At 56.8% G+C, this 16,678-nt stretch overlaps 1 protein-coding gene across 13 annotated transcripts in view; it reads left to right on the plus strand.

Moving 5' to 3' along the window:
- The first annotated feature begins 229 nt into the window (after positions 1-229).
- Positions 230-16,678, plus strand: part of MEF2D (myocyte enhancer factor 2D) — an 81,123-nt gene continuing 64,674 nt past the window's right edge. For 2 of the 13 annotated variants that reach the window (XM_030291510.4, XM_030291524.4), the window contains exon 1: positions 230-383. The gene's annotated coding sequence lies outside the window, so the exon portion shown is untranslated. Of the gene's footprint in view, positions 384-534; positions 832-1,588; positions 2,052-11,716; positions 11,742-16,678 lie in introns of those variants that run through there. The other 11 variants (XM_030291517.4, XM_072918629.1, XM_030291520.4 and 8 more) reach the window with 10 other exon arrangements.

Consider the following 16,678-nt stretch of genomic DNA (forward strand, 5'->3'; position numbering starts at 1 on the left):
GCCGGGCCAGCCGCTGAGGGTGGCGGAGGGCAGCTCCGGGCCCAGCAGTCCCCGCCGCCGGCCACCACTGCCCCTGCCCGGCTCAGCGCACCGCCGGGCCCGGCTCGGCCCCGGCGCGGCCCCGCTAGGCCCCGGTTCCCCCAGGCTCAGCCCCTCGGCCCCGGTCCCACACCGGCCCGGCCCCGCTAGGCCCCGGTTCCCCCAGGCTCAGCCCCCAGGCCCCGGTCCCACCCCGGGCCCCGGCCCCGCTCGCTCCCCCCCGCCGCGGCCATTGGCCGCCCGCGCCGCCGCCGCCGCCCCTGACGCTGGGCCGGGCCCGGCCATGGTCGCTCCCCGCCGGCTCCGCCGCAGCCCCGGCAGCGGCCGGTCCGCGCCCCGCTCAGGTGGGTCCCTCCCGCTCTCGCGCTTCTTCCCCGTCGGTTGTTTTTTTTTTTTTCCTCTCCTTCTAATTGTTATTTGTAATTATTTTTGATTTCTTTTAACGTTTCGCGATTCTAGCGCTTACTTCCGAGAACGACACCCTTCCCCCCCCCCCCACTTCTCCTTCCCCGGGAGGCCTCGGCGGGGCCCGGCGGTGTTGGGGGTGCGGGGAGCGCGGGGACCCCCCCGACCCCCGCGCCGCACGGAGCCGCCCCGAGGCGCGGGGATGGGCGGGGGCGGGAGCAGCGGCGGCGGCGGCGGCGGCAGCGGCACATCCTTCCCCCGCGCCCCCCTCCTCCCTCCTCCCCCTTCGGCTTCAAAACAAACCGTCACCAAAATGGTGCAGAGGTGAAGGAGGGAGCGGGAGGAAGGGGAAGAGGTGGCGGCTCGGCCCGGGCGCTGCGGGGACAGGTGAGGGCGGCACGGGACGCGCAGAGACGCGGGACACCGGCGGTGCGGGACGCGGCGGGATGCGGGTGCCGGGTGCGGCACACGGGGATGGTCCCGCGGGGTGCTGCCGGTGGGGTGGGGGCAGCACTGGGGGTGCCCACCCCGCTCCGGGGCGGTGGGCAGTGTCCCCGTGGGACCCCCGTGGGGACAGACCGTGAGCCCACCCGCGACACTGCGTCCACCCCGGAACGGGACCCGCTGCGGCCTGGCGGGACGCGGGGAGAAGCGGGGCCCGCTGGATTTCGGGGGTGCCCTCCTTGGTATGACATGGGGACTGTTGGGGACCCGCCGGCGAGGCTCCGGGTGCCGGTGGGGGCTGCGGTTTGATTGGCAAGAGCAGATTTTGGGAGAGCCGGCGGTAAATGAGTGCTGGAGCGCCCATGGCTTGGCCGTGCGCCGGCTCCGGAGCCGACAGCTGGGATTGTTTGTCCGGGGGGGCTCAGCGCCTCGCTCCATCCGGCAGAGCCGGAGCAGGGTGTCCTGGTGGGGCCGGACCGCGTCCCCGGGGTGCCGAGCGCTGCCTCGGCCGGAGGGACCGGCGATGCTGAGCGGGGATGCGGTGACAGGGCGTCCGGCATCTGCGGCTCTTCGGCATCTGTGACGCCCGCTCGACCGCGGCTTATCCCTTGCCTGCAGCTCCCGAGCCGCTTTGGCTTTGTCGTTGGTTTTATTATTTTATTTATTTTCCTTTTCCCCCCCGACGCACAAGAGCTGCACACGGTCAGTTGTGCCACACACGCAGCTCTTACCCCTGCACCCGTGGAGCCCCATGGTACCCCCAGCTCTGCACGGCCACCAGCTGGGCTGTCCCCTCCTCCTAATCCTCCACAAGTGTCGGAGCTGCCACGCGGTTTTGGCTAGTGACTCCCCCTTGCTGTGGCCAGGGGTCTGGGCAGGGACAGGGACACCTGTGCTGCTGCAAATTCCCCCGGCACTTCAGCTCAGCGCCTCTGAGCCCCCACCCGGGGACGGCCCGATCCTGTCCCTCCAGAGCCCCTTCTCCTGCAGTGCGTGGCCGTGTATGGATTTTTGGGCTGGCGCGGCTTCTCCGAGGTGGATGTTCTCAAACCACTGTCCCAGGACAGCCAGTCTGGAATCTTGCTGCTGAGGAAGAAGGGGCTGTGCTGGCCTCAGTGACACAGGGACGCTCACCAGGCCAGGGGTGCAGATTTTGGCTGTAGGTAAGGGTTTATTCTCGTTATGTTCTTTCCTTCCCTGAGCTGATTTGGTGCTGGTGGCCCTGGTATGGGAGCACTGAGCTGCCTCTGTCTCTTTGGAGCTCCAAAGCAAGCTGCTCTGCCTGCCCTCAGGATCACCGCCATGGGCTCCTGAAGGTCACAGACCTGTGGATGGGCCTCATGGATTCTCCTTTGCACTCCCACCACCTTGCCCTTCAGCCCCTGCAGTTGTCGCGGCTTTGCCGAGCTGAGGCATCTGCACTTGTGCCGGCTCCGAGCAGGTGGCCGATGTCCCCACGGTGGCGGTGGGGGCCACTGCTCCCGTTTCGGGTTTCGCCGGTGCCTCTGCCACAGCAGGGATTTATTTGACGTGCTGGTGTTGAAGGGGCATCAGCTCCTGTGTCAGGTGGCTCAGGGCTTCCGCTCCTGCCCAGGCTCTCCCCCAGCACAAACCAGCGCGGGGGCTCCCCATGCTGAGTGGTCACGTCCCTGTGTGTGCTCAGTCCTGCTGGGGGGCTCTTGGGACCTTGAGAAGTGCTGGCTTTGTCAATAGGTGACCTTGGGCACGTCCCGTTGCTTCCCCACGCTTTGGTGGTGTTCTCGGAATGGGGGAGGTGGTTAATGTGTTTAATTCCCCCCTCCTCACTGGTATGGGGCTCCTGGCTCCTCTTGGGAAGTGCAGCTGCGGAGCTGGAAAGGGCTGTTGCTATTTTGTGCTGTCCCCGAGCGGGCAGGGCGGAGGCATGGACGGTGCTGGAGTCACCCAGGGTGGATTTTTCCCAGGCTGCCAAGTGAAACAAGTGGGGTCTGAGTCTCATTTAATGCTGCAGCCCTTTACTGTGACTCTGGCAACATAAAGGAGCCTAAATATGGTCATAAACTGCATCCACTTCAAGGTCCCTTCGTGCTGCCAGGGCAGCCTCACGGCGGCTTTGTGAGAGGGAGAACAAAGCCGAAAGTGTCGGACTAAAAGTACGGGAGCGGGACCCAGCTGCCACGGTGCTGGCACATGCTGGGAGCTGGTGGTGGCACTGCCCGGCAGGGAGGTGTCAGTGCTGGTGCAGGCCTGGCTCACAAAGGCAGGATGGATGTGAGGGTGGGAGGAGATGCTGCTTGGCACATCCTGAAGGAACAGGAGGGCTTCAGCTAGGTGTGGAGGGCTCAGCTACAAGCTATGCGTCTAACACCCTGGGCGAGTAATTTGAACCTAAAAAAGTCTGTGGTGAGGGGCTGAAATTGCTTTTCCCTCTGTTTTGCCAAGCCAGAGTGCTTGCCAGGGTCAGGTTGGCATCGCCTGGAGCGTGCTGGGAGGAACCCGCCATGGGATGCTGCGTGGCATCTCTCCTGTGTGACGGATTGCAGGGACGTGGCCTTTTTGGGAGTGAAGGGGAAAGAGGGAGCGGGCTGTGGGTTGCTGGCATTGATTCCGCTGCCCCGGACCACCACTGCCCCACTGGGTGCCCCTGGCAGTGGTGCTGAGATGCCACGGGGAGCTGTGATGGTGTGAGCGGCCCTGGAAGGTGGTGCCTGAGGCTCGGGAAGTGAGCAGGCAGCATCCCATTAAATCCTGTTAATAGCCGGGAGTGCACATGGAGGTGACCCAAGCCACGGTGAGCTGCGATGGGGCTGCCGTGTGGATGCTGTGCTGGACTTCCCCATCTGCAACCAGAGCTAAAAATATCCCCCTGCCTCAGCCCGCCGCCGTCCCATCTGTTCGGAGGGTGAACTCCTCGGGCCAGGGGCTCTTTCTTATTTTTATCACTAGTTTGGCAGTTCCTGGAGGCTGAGCTGTCCCGGGTTCAGAGGTGACTCTATTGTAGATGACAGTCCTGCTCCCGGGAAGGTTTGGCTCTGCTGCTGAGAGCAAGTGAAGAGGAGGAAGGGGACGAGGAGGAAGGATGGGGAAGCATAGAAATGTGTGGCTGTGTTAGTGCCATGGGGTGAGCACTGGGTGCCCTTGGCTGTGCTTGCCCTCTCGTCGTGCCAGCAGGACTGTGGGGTGCATCACCCCCTCACCTCCCTCCAACACTGGGACTTCACCACTTGATGTGACTCTCAGGGGTTTGCTTTTATTTTTTCCTTTCCTTTTTCCCTCTAATTAGATAAGCTTTCAATAAAAAGCTGAGATTTGTTAATCACTTTGTTTGATCAGAGCTCAGGCAGTGCTGAAGACCTCTAGGTTTTTCCCTCTGCCTGTGTGAGCAGCAGTTTGCTTTTGCTTTCAAGATGGATCTCGCCGTCTGCCTGCCAGCAGCTCTGCCTCCCCGGATCTGTCGGTTTGCATCTTGCACTCCACTTTGCTTTGCTTGTGGTTCTTCTTTAATTTTTCCTTTCCCCTCACTCTTGGTGTCTCCCTGCTGTAGCTTCCCACTGCTTGCAAAACAGATAAGAGCCTGCATCCTTTAAAAAAATCCTAAAAAAAGTGCCCATGTGGAGAGCAAAGGTTTGATAAATACTCCAATTTAGAGTGATTTGTTTTGGGGGGGTGGGGTCTAGGTTTGCTTTCTCTTAAATGGGGGCACAAAAGGTGGGAGACTTGGGCCTCTGAGCTGCATGGGAACAGTTTTTTGGGGAAACTTGGCCTGTTTTTGTGTGGGTCACGACAAGGCTGGAGGGACACAGCAGCTGCTCCATGATTCCCAGGCTATAGGTGAGCATCTTCCCCTATATAAGAGGGAACAATGAGATGAGGTGTGTGCAACGGTGATGGGTCCTTGCTGCCACCATCCCTGTCACCCGGCGGGCTCCGGTCGTGGCGAGATGTGCTGGTTGTGGTGGACTGCTGGAATGCTGGAACAGCTGCTGGGGGCTGTTCTCAGTGCTGGGTGCTGCCATGCTGCCCAGTGGGACTTTAAATAGCCCGGTGTCCTGGTGCCTGCCCGGTGTCCCGGTGCCGGCCCGGTGTCCCGGTGCGCGTGGTGAGCACGAGCTGGAAGGGCAGGGTGGTGCCTGTGCTGGGATATGTCAGGCTCCAGCCACCACCCAGGAGCCACCGTGGTGTCCCATGCCGAGGCAGCCGGACTGGACCGTGCCAGGCTGAGCAGGACACGTAGGATTTCCCAGATTGCAATCAGCCCTCGCTTTTCCCGGAGGCAGCGCATGGCCCTGCTCGTGGTGCCCGTGGAGGGGGTCAGCAGCACCCCTGGTCCGAGTCTCCTCGCTGTGAGTGCCCAGCATGAGCTGGACTGCAGAGGAAGGCAGCTGAGCCCCCCCTGCCATCTGTGCTGGCTGTGCCCCGCCAGCCCAGTGCTGCTGGCACGATGGCTCAAGGTCAAAGCCGTGCACGGCGGCTTTGGGCTGCTGCTGGCGCGGGGTGGAAGCACTCCCACCTCCTGTCCTGAGTCAGTGGTGGTTGGGGTTGGAAAGGGGGTAATTAAATGACCTATTTCTGGGCGGGGAGGAAGAGGAGGAGGAGGAATCGTTTCTCTTTCCAGAGCTTCAAACAGCTTTCTGCAAGTGTCCGGCACAAACCCCAAACCGCTTCCAGGAGGAGGTGGCTGCAGCCCCCCTGGCTGGGGTGCTTGGGGCACGGGTTGGGAGCTGGGGGCTGTGGGGAGCAGTGACCTCCCACTGCAGCACTGCTGTTGCATCAGCCTTTTTTTTTTTTTTTTGAAGGAAGCAGGAGAAATCCATGGCTCCTAAATTATTTTTTTACCTTTTTTTTCCATCCTCAAAAAGTAGTAATGAGATTTGGGAAGTGACACCTGCCTGTGGGGCCAGGTCCTTGACCCAAGCGCAACCCAGGGCTGCCAAGGGATCATTTTAGGATTTCTAGTGGCATTCCTCCTTCTCCTCTCTCCTTTTTGCCATAGGGGGATTATCAGCACCTACTGTGGGATGGATCCTGCAGCTCATGGCCCTGAGGGTGCTGGGGCTGTGGGCCTGGGGGTACCTGCTCTGAAGGATGTGGTGGAGCTTCATGTGCAAGATTTTATTGATGGATATAAACAGTGGTTATAAATATCCCTGCTTGGAAGTTTTCATCTTCTTTTTTAAATGGAAGTGCCTTTCGGAACAAAGTGACTTTCCACCATCCTTTTCGAGAGTATCTTTTTTCTCTTCTTATTTTGAAGATGAAATTTTTCTTTTTACTCTTAAATTTTTTCCTTTCCGATTTTTGGAAGACTTCAGGGAAAAATCGCTAGGCGCCATACCCAGGAACACATCCCATGTCGTGCAGGTGGGGAAAATATGTGGGGTCAGATTCATCTGGTTTAGTTTTCCTTAAAAAGGAAATTGAGAATTGGAAATGTTCATGGCATCGGTGAGAATTTTCTATCAAAGCAGACAAAATCTGAGGGGCAGGAGTTTGCTTAAACCTGCTGCATCAAGTGTAAAAAAAAAAAAAGTTAAATAAATTAATTGGATAAAGAACTTCTGTTCAGTAAAAGACTGGCAACATTTCCGTGTTTCTGTCTGGAATTTTTCAGTTGTAAAACCTGAAATCCTCCCCCACTCCTAGCAGTAACCTTGAGACATGGTGCCGGAGCAGGAGTTTCCACTGGCAGGGAAGAAAAAAATTACAATAAAGAATGTGGACAAATTATTTTGACTGACCAGCCTTTTTTTATTTTGCATGGGCAGTCACCAAGACTCCTGCCCTGCAGCTGCTATGCTCAGTGCTGGGAGCAGGAGATAAACTACTGTGGTGAGGGGCTGGGGCAGGGAATGGCAGGGATCGGGCTCCAGGCATGGCTGCTCTTGGTCCATGGTGGCATCCACGGGGAAGGACCTTCTGCAAGCTTGGGATTGCCAAGAAATGCGTGTTTTTCACCCATTTTGGGCATACAGAGGCAGAGAGTGGCTGTGTGTTTGTGTAACTATAGGTGAGGGCTGAGCTGTCGTGCTTTGTCTGAATATTGTGATTAATGTCCCCATGGAGCTGGTACCTGCAGGCTTTTTTCTGGCATCTAAGCAAGCTGCCAGCCCTGGGAGGAGCAGCCACTTTGTCCCAGTGCCAGTGGCTGGGAATGGTGTCCATCCCTGGGGTGCAGTGTTCTGTGGCACCCGTGACACCTCCTCTGGATCAATGGTGGGTGGCAGGTTGGGGCGGCTGGAGACCCCACAGTTTGTTAAAATCCCAGTGTTGCTGCAGCCTGGCTCTGCCACAAGCAGCCTCCTCCTGCTGGGAATTCCTGCAGGGAGTTCTGGATTTGGCTCTGTTGGACACGGAGCCTGCCATGCAGCAGTCGGACTGGCTCAGAACTTGCTGGAAGAGCCATGGGGGAAAGGAAGGGGTTTGTGTGTCACCAAGCGTCTCTGGTGCTGGCACCACTTGGGAGGTCACAGAGGTGAGGAGGTGTCTCTAGGCACAGTTATCACAGACTTGTGGAATGGTACAGGCGGGAAGGGATCTTAAAAATCATCTCCTTCCAACCCTTGGGTTTATCCATGTTCCCTGGAGACATGTCTCTGCCCCTAGGGAAACCCTGCGGTAGCAGCAAATTTGTTTGAATAACTGGAACAAGGTGTGGAAGGGTTGGGTGAAGGTAGGGCTTACCTGGATGTGGGCTTGGGGCAGTTTTCCACGGAGTATTCCAGTGAGGAGCAGCACTTGGGATCACATGGACAGTGTGTGCATGCCAGCTCTCCTCTGAGAGCGTGCCCCAGTGTGGGGGCTTCAGGAAAGGCTCGGGGGGCTGGGATGCAGCCAAAGTCAGGCCTTATCTCCAGCCTCATCCCTTGGGTGATGCTTTCCCAGAGAGCTCCATGTGCCACCGGACGCCTGGCTTTGCGTGACCGAGGAGGATTTGACGCCCCATCTCCAGGGTTTTAAGCACGGGGATCAATCACATATCCATCCCCAACCTTCCCTGACTCGGCGTGGCCGTCCTTCCCACGCGCCGGCAGCGAGCCGCCGGGAAAACTAGCACCTCTCGGCTTGCTGGATCAAAAATATCCCCAGTCCTGCATGGGTGCCGTGCCAAGATGGGGAGCGGAGCCTGCGCTGCCTCTTAGCAGAAATCTGTCGCCTTGCTCGGCGCTGGGGAGCTGGGAGGGAGGCTGGGATCTGCGGAGTGCTGAGCCCCAGCGCTTTCGAAAATAGAAGCAGAACAAATGGTTGGAGCAAGATGCTGGTGGTGAAGGCAGCCAAGGCCTCTTCCCGCGGCAGCTGGTGGCTGCTTCTTGCTCCTCCATCAATCCTCTCCCCAGAGCTGGCATTTCCTTGCGGGGGGGAGAGGTGAACATCTGGCTCTTGGAGCGGCCTGGGACACAGCGATGCTTTATTGGGTTCGGTGTGGCTCGGAGGCTTTGGTACAGTTGAGCTTTGAGTGAGCTGTGAGGATGGCAGGGCAGGAGGGGATGGTCGGTGGCGCCAGTTCCTGAAGGGACTTTGTCCCAAAACAATGGGACAGGTGCTGGGTTGATCTGCAGCACCCGGCGTGGCAGCACCTGGTGTCCGACAGCTGAGCACGGAGCTGCTGTCTCTGCTCCCATGGGAGGGGTGGGGGTCCCGCTGGGCTGAGCTCCTGGTGCCCCCCAGGCACCCCAGGGCTTGTGGGAGCTGCACTGGGGTGCTGCTGGGGTAAGGCCAAGGTTCCTCCTGCTTCCCATGGGCTCCTAAGGGGACCTGCCTGTCCTCGCAGCAGCCACTGGCACCCAGGAGAGGACAATGGTGAGCCCAGCTCTCAGCACGGATTGAGGGAGTTTGGAAAAGTCCTGTTTAGGGTCAGATCTAAGTGTGGGCTTTAGCAGCAGGATTTCACACCTGCCTTTGTGCTGGAGAGAACTGCTCCAACTGGATGTGGTGGAAGAGGGAAGGTTGGGAAGATGCTTTCCTTATGGGAACATGTTCTTGCCTTGTCCTTTCCAGTGTAGAGGACCCGCCACGGAGAGCTCAGCATCTGCTTGGGTGACCTTCAGCGCCTTTGCTTGGAGAGAGAGGCTGCTTTGCATGTCCTCTGCCCTGCCAGCAGCACTTGCACCGAGCATCGGGGTCTTTTTGTTATGCAAATTAAGCTTTGGTTTTAGCTTCTCAGAGATAAATACCTTTGAGGCTAAATTTGGAGCTTGGGGCACTGCTGAAAGCCTCTGATGGCCCAAGGCCTGACAGGTCAGGTGCTGAAGGTGGTAGTTTGGGTGTTTGGCTCCCCTTCGGGTGCAGAAGCAGAACAGTCACGGTATTTTTTCCACCGGGTTATGCAGGATTTTTGGCAGCGAGGAACGAGCGTGTTGAGTGCTGTTGGGGGGTCCTTGGCACCTGCTGCCACCCTGCACCTGGAGTTCCCACTTTTGCAGCGATGTGCTGTGGTTTTAGTTAGGTTTTAGAGCTCAGGAGACCCTTTTGTCCCAGCATCACGCTGCCCCTCGAGGATCCCCACTGAGCCGTGCCCAGGCACCGGGGCTCCACTGCAGGGATGTCTCAGTGCCCCTGTCACTGGGCACTGGGTTTTGGGGTCAGGGTCTCTCTCCCAGCCCTCAGAGAGGCTGAGGGGTGCAGGCTGCATGGCTGCAGGATGTGCTGAGTGCCATGCACCAGACCAGAGCTTTTTCTCATCTCCCGCTTGCATGCTGTGGACGTGGCATCCCCAGGGGCAGCCTGGCTTCCTCTGGGACCCCGAGTCCCTGGCAGCTCGTCTCTCTTGTGATGGGGTCATGGGCCGTTGGGCTGCGTTTGGGCAGAGGTGTTTGTGTATCATCTTATTTTTATTTGTGCGTCTTTCGGAAATTTTTCGTCACAGCAGGTGCCGGTTCAGTGCCCGGCAGTGGGGCGAGCGGGGTGGAAACGTGGCTGAAACTGGTTTGGCTTCTGCTCGTACAGTTTTGCTATTTCTGTGCCACGGGAGAGCTTGAATCCCCAGGGTCTGGGGGGGCTGAAGCCATCGGGTTCCTGGTTCACCCTCCTGAGCTGTGGGGTCACAGGTCACCTACCAGCCTGAAAACTCACAGACATCAGCCCAGGGGCTCGCTAGGGCTGAACCAAGGTGGTGGTGGGACGTTAAGAACATCCAAAGGTCTCTCATACCTTGCAAAAACACAGGCAGTAGTGGGTTTTATTCCAACAGGGTCTCCCACATCCTGCTCGCAATGGGATACCTTGAGGTGGAAAGGAAAGGTGGTGGGAAACAGAGGTAAAAAGGGCAGGGGAGCTCGTTTGGAGCTGCTTCTTTGTAAAGTTTTGGTATTGTCTGGGTGCTGAGCTGTGCTGAGGCCACACCAAAATAGGATATTCCTGCTCAGGGCCACCTCAGGTTCCACAAGGTTTTCTGGGGGATGGATTTAGGACTTGTTGCTGCTTCCTGGCAGGGTGGCAGCCTGCGTCCCCCGAAGCCCTGCGGGGTCTGGAGTACCCATGCCCAGGGAAGCTGCTGCACCAGCGATGCCCCAAAGTGGGTACTCTGGCTGAGGCACAGGAGCAGGTCCCCATTCCAGGGAAGAGAAGGCTCCAGGTAAACCTTAGAGCCCTTTCCAGTGCCTAAAGGGCTCCAGGAGAGCTGGAGATGACTTTGGACAAGGGCCTGGAGTGACAGGATGAGGGGGGAACGGCTTCACACTGACAGAAGGCAGGGTTAGGTGGAATATGGGGAAGAAGTTCCTCCCTCTGAGGATGGTAAGGCCCTGGCAGAGGTTGTCTAGGTTGCCCTGTCACTGGAAGTTCCAAAGGCCAGGTTGGAAAGGGCTTGGAGCAACCTGGTCTAGTAGAAAGTGTCCTTGACCATGGCAGGGGATGGAATGAGACCACCTTTATGGTCCTTTCCAACCCAAACCATTCCACAATTCCATGATCCCCTGTATCCCTTTAGCTGTGACATGCCACTGCTCCTCCAGCCTCTGCTGCACCACCAAAGGTGCTGCCTTGGTTCTTTCTTTTTTTTTTAATTCTTTTTTCCCCTAAAAATGCATTACCAGTGCAGCTCATCCATATTTCCACCACCTTCTCCCTCCTGTTCTCGCGCTGAAGTCTATAATGCTGAAATTATAGCATCCCCCTCGTCACCATGGCAACGCTCAGGGATGTATTTTAAAAAAAAAAAAAAAAAGACCAGAAGCCCTCCAAGGATTATGACTTCAGTGAGGGATCAGGCTGGAGGGGAATCTGGGTCACGGCTGGAGCAGGCTTTTCTTCCAGCCTGTCTTCAGTAATTCCCCTTACAGCACCCGGGGCCGCGTCAGGGCAGGGCAGGGCAGGGCAGAGCTGCTGCTGGCACCCATGGGTGCCCTCGAGGGGGTCCAGCTGCTCTGGGAGGTGCTGGCTCCCTCTTTAAAAGACTGCTTATTGCCCATGTACACTCTGGGAAAGAGCATCCTCTGCAAGCTCAGGATTCCCACCCAATACTGAGGTGTTTTAACCAAGCCTTTTGGATTCCCAAACGTGTGGTGCCTGCAGGAGTGCCAGAGCCTCGCTCCCCCTCCACCCCGCTTTGTGCAGTGCAAGCTTTCTCTCTCATCCCCCAAAATAAACAGGACTTTTTAAATACATTTTTTTACTCCTCTTCTTCTTTTTTATTTTTTTTCCTCCCTTTTTCCACACCCCCAGAGCCGCTGTTGCTGGTGGCAGGGAGCCCAGACTCTGTAGGAACTCAGAAATGCTGTGAATCCAAGCCCTGGCTGCCCTCTCAGTTTCGCAATCCTTTGGAAGGGGGGAGAGAGAAGAAATAAAATGGGAGGGGATTTTTTTTTCTTTATTAGAGATTTATAGACTTTCCCACCAGTAGGGACAAGGAGCTGGAGCCGAGCGGCCAATTTCCTACAGTAAGTTTCCAACACTGCTCCTCTCTGGCCACTGCAAAACCCTCTGCAGCCTCTCCTGTGGTGGGTTGGGTTGGTTAAATTTTTGGAAAACCATCGGAAATGCTGGCATTTCCAATGCTGGGGGGGTTGGCAGGGTGAGGGGCTGCTGATGTGGGGGGTGGTGGTGCAGCTCAGTGGGCCAGCCCCTCCCATGGGCTAGGTGATGCTGAGGGCCAGGAAGAATCAGCTCAGGTGGTGTTTTTTGAGCAATTAAAGCCTTTTTTCTACCTGTTTTTTGGCTTGGGCTTCGTGGTGGTGCCTGACAGCCGCTCATGGCTGCTGGTCCCTCCAGCCAGGCTCGTTCCCTGCTGTCCTCATCCCCCTCAGCCATTTGGCCTCTCGAGGTTTGTGGTCCATTTATTTTTAGGTAATTGCAGTGTCCGGGCGCTGGAGAGGCCGCTCGGTACCACGCAGCCGGACAAGGGAGGGGTTTGTTGGTCAGTGTATTTTAAGCAGTTGGTTTCTTACAGGCGAGAGCTTGTCCAGCTCCTTGCACTGCTGTGGTGGGGCCCAGCCAGTGCCACGGTGGCCCCACGGATGCCACTTTACCCGTGCCTGGTGCTGGACATGGGGCAGGGTGCGAGGGTTCAGCTCCTGGCCCTTCTCTGCACCTTCGTGCAGGATCTGACCCTCTGCCAGTGCTCCTGCTGGAGGAAAAAATCCTCCCTTAAGCTGTGCCTGGATGAGATCTGAGTGCTGGCAGCTCTGCTCCCAGTATCCAGTGATTAATGGGATTAAATTGGTGCCCCTGGTGAGGTTTTTTTATTTTGCATCTGGTTTTCTCAAGACTTTTTAAGCAGGGGGAGGCCGGGGCCATGTCGCACTGAGATCTGATTAGATAAGGGAGAGCTGCCTGTGAACAAAATTCCTACCGGATAATTATTTATACCTCCATGTGCGTCACTAATAAACATCTGGATCTGCTCCAAACATCTTCATTTGATTTGTTTTGTAGTCTCTCAACAGGGATGTTTCTCAGCTCCCCACCTCCCTCTTGTCGCGTGGCTTTTGAGGACTTGGCTGAAATGAGGGGTGGGTTTGAGCAGTCGCCCCACTGCTGATGGGACGAGCCCATCCCCCAGCACCAGCCTTGCTTGCCCGTTTCTCCCTGGGCATTGGCATCTTGGGGCTGGTTTAGCAAATTCCCGCTCCTGTGTTCCCGTCATGGGGTGACAGTCACGTTGCCCTTTCTCAGGAGGAGAAAATTTGTGGTGTTGGTGGTTGAAGAAAAAAATACGAGTGGTCAAAACAAGCCAAAAAGCAACCCCAGATGTGTTGCCTTCTATTTTAAACATCCTCGTTTGATTTGGGGGCGAACCAGACTCCTGACCTTTCGGAGCACGTGGGGCTGGCAGTCACGCCAAGCTCTCCCAGGCCAGGGCTGACTTCTTGCTCTGTTTGTGTAGAGCCAAGAAATTACTATTAATAACTTTCCCTGAATGAGAGTTGAGTACCTGCTTCCCTGGGGCTCCTTGGAAGGCTCCGGCTCGGGCGGATAACATCAACAGTCATTATGAACAGGACTGAGAGCATCGGGCACAGCTGGGATGCAGATGGGAAGGGACTGATGTGGGAGGGGAGAGATGAAGGAAGCCTCTGGCTGGCTGTGAAGCGCCTTGGGCAGGGCTTGCAGGCGCCACGAGCCATTTTTTGTGTGTTCCTCCATCCTTTTTACAGCCCTGGCCCCTCTTTGCACGAATGCAATGCGAAAACCATCCCGAGGCGCTGGAGCCAGCGGCAAATGCCAGCTCCATCCCTGTTGGCTCTAATCTGTGTCTCACCTCTGCTGGGCTCTCAGGAGAAAAAAAAAAATACATAAAAAAGTTTCAGTGCTGCACCCAGCCTTAATCTCTTTAAACTGTATTTCGCTAATCCTTCATTAGGATCTCATTGTGAGCTTGTTATCCCGTTAGGGCTGAGCCGTGCGTGGCGGCGCCCGCGGAGCTGGGTGGGAAGGGGCTGTGGTGGCCCTGCCGAGGCCACGTGTCCCACCAGGACGTGCCAGCAGTGCCAGCCAGGTGGGCTCAGCGCCGTGGGGTTTGGTGGCTGTGCTCTGTCCTGCTGCTGGGGTGGGCTGGGTGCTGGTACCGGGGTCTTTGGTGTGAGCTGTGGGGAAGTTGTTTCTGTCCCATCCATTCCTTGATGAATGAAATATCGGGAATGTTGGAGCTGGGGAGGGGGGGTGTCACATAGAAAGTGCTGGCTGTGGTTTGTACCAAGGCTTGGTTCAGTTTTTGGGGCGTTTCTGGGAGCACCTGCAGCGCCGGGGACGGGCACCAAGGGCAGGGTTTTAGCTGGGGTTGTTTTCAGGAAGCTCCAGGAGGTGATCCCAAGGGTCTCACCGGAGCAGGGCAAACCCAGTGTGCACTGATCCCCCTTCCTGCTGCCACAGGACCATTAGAAAAGGGCATCAGTTGGGCCTGCAGCACCACAGGGCTGGGATACCTGCCAGCCACGCTTCTGGAAGTTCTTGAGGAGGAGAGCAGCCCTGCCTGAGGCCGTGGCTGGAGAAGTGGGAAGTCCAAGCTGGGCTGAGCCTTGCAGACGGCGATGGGTGAGAGGGGAGATGGTCCTGCAGAGCCGGTGCAGAGAGCAAAACAAAACCCACCCACCCACACATTCCCACATGCGCAGGCACACACAGGCAGGGAGGGGATCTGCCGGCAGCCAGAGGCGAGACTCGAGTTAATTTGGTGGAAAATGAAAACCATTGCGGCAAGCGAGAAGGTTCCTGGCTTTTCTTTTTCCTTCCTCAAAGAAAACGTTAGGTGGGATTTTTACCTTCCCCAGGTTTTGTTTTGTGCGGAAATGTGGCTCTGAAGAGGAGCCTGGTGGTTAAAAGAGTTGCTGCCGGTTTTGTACTTTCTGCCCGGCCTCCTCCCTGCTGGAAGGTCTCGTGGGCACACGTGTCACCGTGTCCTTGTCCACTTCTGCAGTGGGTCGAGGGAGGGAGGTGGCTCCTGTGACATTGCTCAGCAAGTGGCAATGAGCTTGGCTCTAAGCCTGCACGTGGCTTTGCCCGGGAGCCTTGGCTGGCGTTGAAATTAATGCAGTTTATTGCCTCCAGATTGGGAAGCATCTCTGCAGGTCGTGCATCTGGGCAGTGCTGGGGCACGAAGGCACAGTGAGGGGCTGGTGGCATCATTCACCTTTGGGGGATGCAGGGGGAGCTGCTGGTTCTGGCTGGGGCTGGGTGCTGCTGTAGCTGTGCCGGGGCAGTGGGGGTCTCGCTGCCCCCAAGGAGCTTCCCCTCATCACCAGAGCACTTTGGAATTTTGAAGTATTGTGAGATGAGGTTTATGCTGGCTTTCATCTTTCCATCATCTTTCCATCTTTCCTCGTCTTTCCAGAAAATGAGGATGGATCCCTGGGATTTGCTCTCCTTCCCTGGGTTTTGCAGCCCTTTGGGGTGCTCCTGTGGGGCTTGGCCGTGGCCGTGCTGCCCCGCTCCCTGTGGCTGGGAAGGTAGAGCTTTTCCAAATGCCTCTCTCCCCTTTTCCTGTGCCTATAATTAGCCCTGGCTCCCCGCCATCGTATACTGTACGATCCTGGAAAGAGGTCATGGCTTTGCTGAAATTCTTGGGAACAGAGCTGCCTTTGCAGCTGGGAAAGCAGCACAATTTCCAAGCAGATAAGAAATAGGGCAAATGCAACTCTGTTCCCTGCTGTAATTTATGGGCTCTGGGGATGGCATCCAGCGGCCTCCTCCCTCCTCTGGCTCTCCACGTGCTTGGGAGAGTCTGGATGGGTGAAGAGCTCCCAGCTGGTTCCCAGCTCCGGTGTGCTGTCGGGTGGTGGCCCATGGGGAGGGTCCTGTCTTTTCCTGGGCTGCTGGGTCTGGTTTTCCCCTTCTGCTGGATCCTGTTGAGGTCTTGCCCAGGACTGGAGAAGGAAACAAAGGCATTTTTGGGTGTGTGTGGTCCTTTCCAGTTCTAAAACTTCTCATTTTTATGAACTTCCCCAGAATGGAACTTCTCTTTGCAGCAGGAAAAGGATCATCTTCTTGAGCTTAAAGGTCTTTTCCAACTGAAATGATTCTGTAATTCTGTGATTACACAAAGTCTGGGCAGGTGAGGAACAGGCCTTGGCTTTTCTCCCAAGGAGGGCAAAGCCCACAGAAGCAGAAGGGTCTGCAGTGGCTGGGGAGGGTTTTCCCACCTCCAAATCCTCCTGTGCAAACTGGTGAAAAACTCAAAAGTGAAAAGAGTATTTTGAGAGGAGAAAAACTCCCCTCTTCAGAAAAGATAGACAGAAATAGCAAAATCCCCTGTTCGAAGTTTCCCAAAGTTTCTCTGCCCCGTACAGTTGTTCTGAGAAAAAAACAGGATAAATCCACTCCAAAAGGACAGGATTGGAGAGCAAGGACATGAATTTCCGTTCCAGCAGGGACTCCACACGTGCTGTATCCCCCTGGCAGCATCCTGCTGCTGAGCCGATCGTCCCTTTCCAAAGGAGAGATTAGCTAAAAAAAATCATGAGATTAAAAAGCAAAACACTTTCCATTTGTTGTAATTGGCTTCTGGGCCAGTGAGCTCCTTCCCTTCCCTTCCCTTCCCTTCCCTTCCCTTCCCTTCCCTTCCCTTCCCTTCCCTTCCCTTCCCTTCCCTTCCCTTCCCTTCCCTTCCCTTCCCTTCCCTTCCCTTCCCTTCCCTTCCCTTCCCTTCCCTTCCCTTCCCTTCCCTTCCCTTCCCTTCCCTTCCCTTCCCTTCCCTTCCCTTCCCTTCCCTTCCCTTCCCTTCCCTTCCCTTCCCTTCCCTTCCCTTCCCTTCCCTTCCCTTCCCTTCCCTTCCCTTCCCTTCCCTTCCCTTCCCTTCCCTTCCCTTCCCTTCCCTTCCCTTCCCTTCCCTTCCCTTCCCTTCCCTTCCCTTCCCTTCCCTTCCCTTCCCTTCCCTTCCCTT

This window comes from Taeniopygia guttata, chromosome 25, assembly GCF_048771995.1.
Source record: "Taeniopygia guttata chromosome 25, bTaeGut7.mat, whole genome shotgun sequence".
Lineage (NCBI taxonomy): Eukaryota > Metazoa > Chordata > Aves > Passeriformes > Estrildidae > Taeniopygia > Taeniopygia guttata.